Raw genomic sequence first — 7,430 nt, 5'->3', positions numbered from 1 at the left:
TAATAGGATTTGATGAGAAAGAAGAATTTAAAATAAAAGGGCCAGCAAATATCTTCAACAAAATAGTAGAAGAAAACTTCCCAAACCTAAAGAAAGAGATACCCATGATCATACAAGAAGCCTACAGAACTCCAAATAGACGGGACCAGAAAAGAAATTACTCACAACACATAATAATCAGAACAACAAATGCACTAAATAAAGATAGAATATTAAATGCAGTAAGGGAGAAAGGTCAAGTAACGTATAAAGTCAGGCCTATCAGAATTACACCAGACTTTTCACCAGAGTCTATGAAAGCCAGAAGAGCCTGGTCAGATGTTATACAGACACTAAGAGAACACAAATGCCAGCCCAGGCTACTATACCCGGCCAAACTCTCAATTACCATAGATGGAGAAACCAAACTATTCCACGACAAAACCAAATTCACACATTATCTTTCCATGAATCCAGCCCTTCTAAGAATAATAACAGAAAACCACAACAACAACAACAACAACAAAATACATGGACAGAAATCACACCCTAGAAAAAGCAAGAAATTAATCCCTCAACAAACCAAAAAGAAGACTGCCACAAGAACAGAATGTCAACTCTAACAACAAAAATAAAAGGAAGCAACAAGTACTTTTCCTTAATATCTCTTAATATCAATGGACTCAATTCCCCAATAAAAAGACATAGACTAACAGACTGGCTACACAAACAGGACCCAACATTCTGCTGCTTGCAGGAAACCCATCTCAGGGAAAAAGACAGACACTACCTCAGAGTGAAAGGCTGGAAAACAATTTTCCAAGCAAATGGCCTGAAGAAACAAACTGGAGTAGCCATTTCGGTATTGAATAAAATCAACTTCCAACCCAAAGTTATCAAAAAAGACAAGGAGGGGCACTTCATACTCATCAAAGGTAAAATCCTCCAAGAGGAACTCTCAATTTTGAATATCTATGCTCCAAATGCAAGGGCAGCCACATTCATTAAAGACACTTTAGTAAAGCTCAAAGCACATATTGCACCTCACACTGTAATAATGGGAGACTTCAACACACCACTTTCATCAATGGACAGATCATGGAAACAGAAACTAAAAAGGGACACAGAGAAAGTAACAGAAGTTATGAAACTAATGGACTTGACAGATATCTACGCAACATTTTATTCTAAAACAAAAGGATATAACTTCTTCTCAGCACCTCACGGGAACTTCTCCAAAATTGACCATTGTCACTGATGAGTGACACCAATATATTTCCCTTGGCATTTGGGATCAGGTCCAAAGTGGCAGTAAGGTCCAAAGCAAGGGTCACTCATGACCTTGGTGCCTATGGCAGCATTTATCTGGGTATACCATCTTGTCTTTGCCAGGAAATATCATGCACATTCAGACATTTTCAGATACCTAATAGGACCTTGTAGAGAAACCTCTTCTCTAGTAGTAGGATGCATCATGACATCAAAATGGTTAGGCTGGGAGTACACTTCATCTAAAATAGACAGGAACATGGATAATTGATGTAAGTAAATTTCCATTGATATTCAGAGACACTCATATTATTATGGTCCCACATGGGAGCAGGGATAACTGACATCATACCTGCTGGAAACCTGAAGTCTAATGGATATACAATGGTGATAGTTGCCACTATACATGTTACTCAAAATAACATCTCAGACTTCAAAAATAAAAATATTCTGAGAAAACTGTATTGTTAAATTCTCTGTGGAAGTTGCTGGCCTCCTGGATCCTTGACATTAACTATCTCCCCAGAATCATCATGTACTATGGGTTTAAACAGGGCTTCTGGATGATGATTGACATCAACATAGTTTCTGTAGGCAATTTGGATTACTGTTATTAACATGGCTCTCAGTAGCACAGTGATCACTGACAATGTATTTGCCAATGAAATCGTTCCATGGTATATGTTGCCAAGTATACAACACTATGTTTAATATAGATTAAGAGTGCAGAAGATATTATGGCCATGCACATCCAGTGGCAGGAAAGTTTTTTTTTTTTTGTTTTTTGTTTTTTGTGTTTTGTTTTGTTTTTTTTTTTTGTTTTTGTTTTTGTTTTTGTTTTGATTTCTTTCTTTTTTGACATCTCTGGCTCTTTTGGTAGTAGTATAGATCTTATAAATTACATGGTTAACTATGGGCCAACATGAATGTATTAGAGTCTTCAACAGAATTTCCTGTAGAATGTTTGATCTCAAACATCAATTGGATTGCAAGTGCTAGCTCAGAATACTTACCTCAATATCACCTTGAGAATCAGGATGGACTGTCAAATTCACCAGATCGCACCAACACAGATCACCACCATAAATTAGGTCTCCATAATCAATAGTAATACATTCCCTCATGATTGCCATTCCTATCATGCCACTCTGACATTAATATAGCTTCAGGTTTCAGGTAGTAACATAGACATCACAGTACATTTCATTTTAAACATCTGGGGCTATATCCATTTATCAGTAAACATAAAGAGAATTTCCTGTATCAGGTATTATCTCAGACATCAGTCTGATCTTCAGTGCCATCTAGGAAAATTTACCTCAATATGAATTCAAGCATCAGTAAGGACTTTGGAATTTATCAGATTCTCAAGCAGCAACACAGATCATAGCCATCATCAGCATCTCCATCAGCAATAGATATAATGGATTCCTGCCCAATTTCTGTTCACAAAATACATCACTGACATCAGTATAGCTGCTTCTCACAGGCCACAAACATCAAAATATATTGTTTGCTTGAAATTGAGGGTGAAATTGATAAATCAAGAATATCAACAGGATTCCTTATGATATGTAGAATCTCAGCCACTGATCTGTTATCCAGTGCTAGCTCAGAATACTTACCTCATAATGATCTTGGGTATCAGTATGGACCATGGAATTCAGCAGTTTCTCCAGAAGCAGTACAGATCATAGTCATCACCATGATCTCCATCAGAAATATTAAAAATAGACTCTATCTTGTTACTGGTGACAGCATTCAGCTGGTATGACTATGACTGAAACCTCTTGTCTAGTGAAAGAATGAAAATGGACATAAAAATGTTTATAAATGGCAGAACACTTATCATGAATGTGGCAGAATTATACATAATTGACATCAGTAATTATTCTAATGCAGTACAAGACTGTCATATTAATTTGGTCCCATAATGCAGCAGGGATCACTGACATGATTGCTGCTAAAGGCCTAAAGTATCTTGGCCATACATTGTCTGTTGCCAGTATATATGTGACCTCGACAAAACATATCTCAGAACATTTAACTCAACATGACCTGAGGGAACAGTACTGACTGTGAAGTTCACTGTAAATTCTGATGGTTTCTGGGATCCTTGACATTAACAATATCTTCAGAAGCAACATGAAATGTGGGTTTCAATATGGCTACTGATGGCAGCATGAATAATTGTGATTGTCATAATTTCTGGAGACACTTTGGAGAGTCAGGTTCTAATGAGAAAGATTAATGTAGAAGGAATAGGGAAGAAGGTAAGATAAACTAAGGATATCTGCAAAAGTCATAAGAAATCTCACTACTAACTTCATAAAAACCTATACCTCAAATAAGCTATAAGTAAATGAGCATGTACAGTTTAATTAGAACTTTACAGTTTGAATTGACTTATTAAACCAATGTATGCAATTGTTTATGTATCTTTTATTTCAAATTATATAACATTTTCTATTTATATATGTTTTGCTTCAAATAATAAAATTAGGTTCATATTACTGCTAAATATTACCCAAATATGCATGATGCATTTTGATGTGGGGATTTATTGATACTGTATACATATAGATAAAATAATAACAGTAGGTTCTCCCCTATGTCCTATCACACCCTGAGCTATTGCTTTTTGATCAATTTTGCATTAATGAGCATGGTTCCTCTCCTGTGTAGTGAGCCTTGAATCTAATAAGAAGCGTAATATCTATTGACTAAAGTTACTTAATTTTCTTATTCTTAGGTCAAGGGTCTTTAGGTTCCACTCCCTGTTTTATCCTTTCTATTCCTTCCATATCCCTGCAGGAGTAAATGTCTCCTTCATATTTTATGTGTTCTTTCTGTTAAACCCAAGTATTAGTTACTTTCCAGCTGATATGATAAAATAACATGACCAAGGCACCTTACAGAAGGAATAGATTTTGACCATAAACTTTCAGATAGAAAAGACTTCATGATGGTAGGATTGTATGTCAGCAAGTGTCAGGAATAGAATGAGGAGGAAACACTGAGCCCTCTTCTTTAACAAGCACAAAGAAGGGGACTAAATTGGAAATCCAGCAGTGTTAAGTATTCTCAATGCCTGCTTCCAGTTACACACTTCTTCAGGCATCACCATAAATAACTGCACCTTCGCAAATACCAGCACCAAAGTAGTAGGCCTAAGCCTATAGGAGACATTTCTCATTTAACCCACCATATTGAGGTTCTGCTGTCATTAGGTGCATGCTTCATACCCCCCCCCAAAAAAAAGCTAAATTCTATCTCCCAATAGTGACCAAAAAAATTAAAAAGTGGTTAAAATTCCTTAGCCAGCAGTGGGATGTTCTAAAGATCTCACCCCTAGATGCTGGACTTTGTCTGGTTTGATGTTGAATTTGTCTTCTACATATAATTTTAGTCACTATCATTTCACGTGTACAAATGCCTTATTGTTTCTGGAAAACAGACTTTCTTTGTAGTCATTCACTACCTTTGGTTCTTGCAATCTTTCAACTATCTTCTCCATGGTGACCTCTGAACCTTGAGAGAAGAAGGTAGTGTTGTGATTTAAGTAAGAAATGTTTCCCATAATCTTTAGAATTCATACAATTGGTCCCAAATGGTTAGTGTTGCTTGCAGGTTTAGAATAGGGGTTAGGAAGGAGTACATTATTGCAGGCTGAATATCAGGGCAATTATCATCTCAGTACCACGAATGAATTCTCTCTGCTTTCTGCTTTCAGTTCATGATGTGAGCTCTCACTATCCTGATCTAACATGTATAAGCAAATGGACCTAAGAAGCAACTTGGTTTATCCATTCTAGTATCAGAGAGAGAGAGAGAGAGAGAGAGAGAGAGAGAGAGAGAGAGAGAGAGAGAGAGAGATTTCAAACCAAAATTAATTGATGCAAACACAAAAAGACACTTCATATTCATCAAAAAAAATTTTCACCAATGTAATCTTTTAATTTTTAGCATCTATGCCATAAATTCAAGGGTACTGGCATTTGTAAACAAAATGAACAGCATTAAAGCTTAAATTATACAAATTCTTATCAGACTGCTAAAGGACTGATAATGCCAATACTACAGGAATCCATTCACAAAATATAAACAGACAGAATATTTCCAAGTTCATTTTATGAGGCAACATTTATCCTGACACCTAAACCACACAAATATTTAACAAAGAAAGTATATCACAAAACAATTTCCCTCATGAACATTAATGCTTTAAATAAACTCATATTAAAATACTCACAAAACAAAAAGACATTATATCACACACCATGATAAGGTACATCTCCTCCAAAGATGCAGAGGTGGTTCAACATACAACAATCAGAAATGTAATCCATCATTTAAAATACTGAAACTGTCATGGTTCCCTGTGAAGCAGAAAAGATTCTGTAAGGCAGAGAAAAACACCGAGTGGCAAAACAGTAACCCACAGAATGGGAAAATATTTTCATCAAGCCCAAATCTGACTGAGAGCTAATGTATAAGAAACTCAAGGAACCAGATATTAAGAAACCTAATAATACAATTAAAAATGGGTTACCTTATCTAAAATGAGAATTCTCAAGAGGATATCAAGTGGCCAAGAAACACTTAAAAATTCTCAATGTCTATAGCCGTCAGGAAAATGCAATTTAGAACTACTTTGTGATTCCATCTTTCAACTATCAGAATGCCTAAGTTCAAACCACAAGGAATAGCAGATGGTGGCAATCAGTTGGAATAAGGGGAATATGTCTCTATTGCTGATGGAAGAGCAAACTAGTACAGCCACTATGAAAATCAACATAATGGTTCCTCAGACTATTGGAAATTGTTTTGTCTCAAGATCCAGATATACCTATCTTGAGCATACACCCAGAATACTCTCCATATTACCACAAGGACACTTCCTTAATCATCTTCATTGCAGCTATACTCATAGTGGCCAGAAATTGTAAACAACCTAGATGTCCCTCAACTGAATAGTAACTAAAGAAAAGTGGTGAATATACACAATGGAATACTATTCTGTGAGGAAAAAAAAAGATACCATCCTTAAATTTGAAGACAAATGGATGGAACTAGAAAAAAATTATACTGAATGAGGTAACCCAGACACAGGAAAACACACATGGAATGTACTTATTTATATTTGAACATTCGTTTTTCTTTAAAGGAAAATAATACTACAATCCTCAGATACATCGAGCCTAAACAAAACATGAAGAGCTCAAGGAGGGGGAACTTATGGATCTGCTTAGGAAGGGAAACAAATTTTGTAGGTAGATTTGAGTCAGGTTCGGATGAAAACAGGAGGAATGAGTGAGTGCATGAGAAAGATGGAGGAACAGAGTACTAGGAGAGAAACTGATAAAAGTACAAGAAAAATGAACACCATTGAAATCATTTGACAGTAATGAAAAATGAAATGTCATTAAGGTACTTTGAAAACCAAAGGATACTTAGTACTACTCTTACACTAATAAGCACTGATGGGAAAACAATTGAAGTAATATTTATCTAAATTTATTTTTTAATAAGAATATGTATCTTAAGGTAGCAGGTTCCACGAATATATAATAAAGCTTATATTGGTAAACCCAAACCAACATAACATATATTATTATATTCAACATGTACATTTAAACCACGAAAAGAACTTTTGTTTGGGTTGACCACAACATAAGGAACAGTATTAAAGGATTGCCAGCATTAGGAAGGTTGAGGACAACTGCTATAAATGGTACAAATAAGCTACCAGATGCAAGGTAATAACAAGTGAGTTTATAGTAATAGTCCTCTGAAAATACTACAGGCCTTGATACAATGGTCAAGATATGATTACATATTTCCTAATAAACAGACTTGTTTTATCTAGTTGAAGTAAGACTACACACACTAACATTTTCTGTACCTTGCTTTTTGTCTTGTTGACAGTGTCCTTTGCCTTACAGAAGTTTTGCAGTTCCATGAGGTCCCATTTATGGATTGTTGGTCTTAGAGTCTCAGCTATTGGTGTGTTATATTCAGGAAATTTCTCACTATGCCAATGTATTCGAGTTTATTTTCCACTTTCTCTTCTATTAAATTCAGTGTAACTGGTTTCATGTTGAGGTCCTTGATCCACTTGAATGTAACCTTTGTGCATGGTGATAAATATGAATCAGTTTGCATTCTTCTACAGGCAGACT

The 7,430-nt window shown here is 35.6% G+C and overlaps 1 long non-coding RNA gene across 1 annotated transcript; it reads right to left on the bottom strand.

Moving 5' to 3' along the window:
- Positions 1 to 1,441: 1,441 nt before the first annotated feature.
- Positions 1,442 to 2,938, bottom strand: Gm42172. Its single transcript, XR_880619.1, has 3 exons — positions 2,874 to 2,938; positions 2,567 to 2,690; positions 1,442 to 1,490 (listed from the first exon to the last, which is right to left on the bottom strand). It is a non-coding gene; the product is annotated as a predicted gene, 42172 (long non-coding RNA).
- Positions 2,939 to 7,430: the final 4,492 nt, after the last annotated feature.

Source organism: Mus musculus, chromosome X, assembly GCF_000001635.26.
Source record: "Mus musculus strain C57BL/6J chromosome X, GRCm38.p6 C57BL/6J".
NCBI lineage: Eukaryota > Metazoa > Chordata > Mammalia > Rodentia > Muridae > Mus > Mus musculus.
Note: the sequence above shows the minus strand (reverse complement) of the source record. Positions and strands in the feature narration are given on the sequence as shown.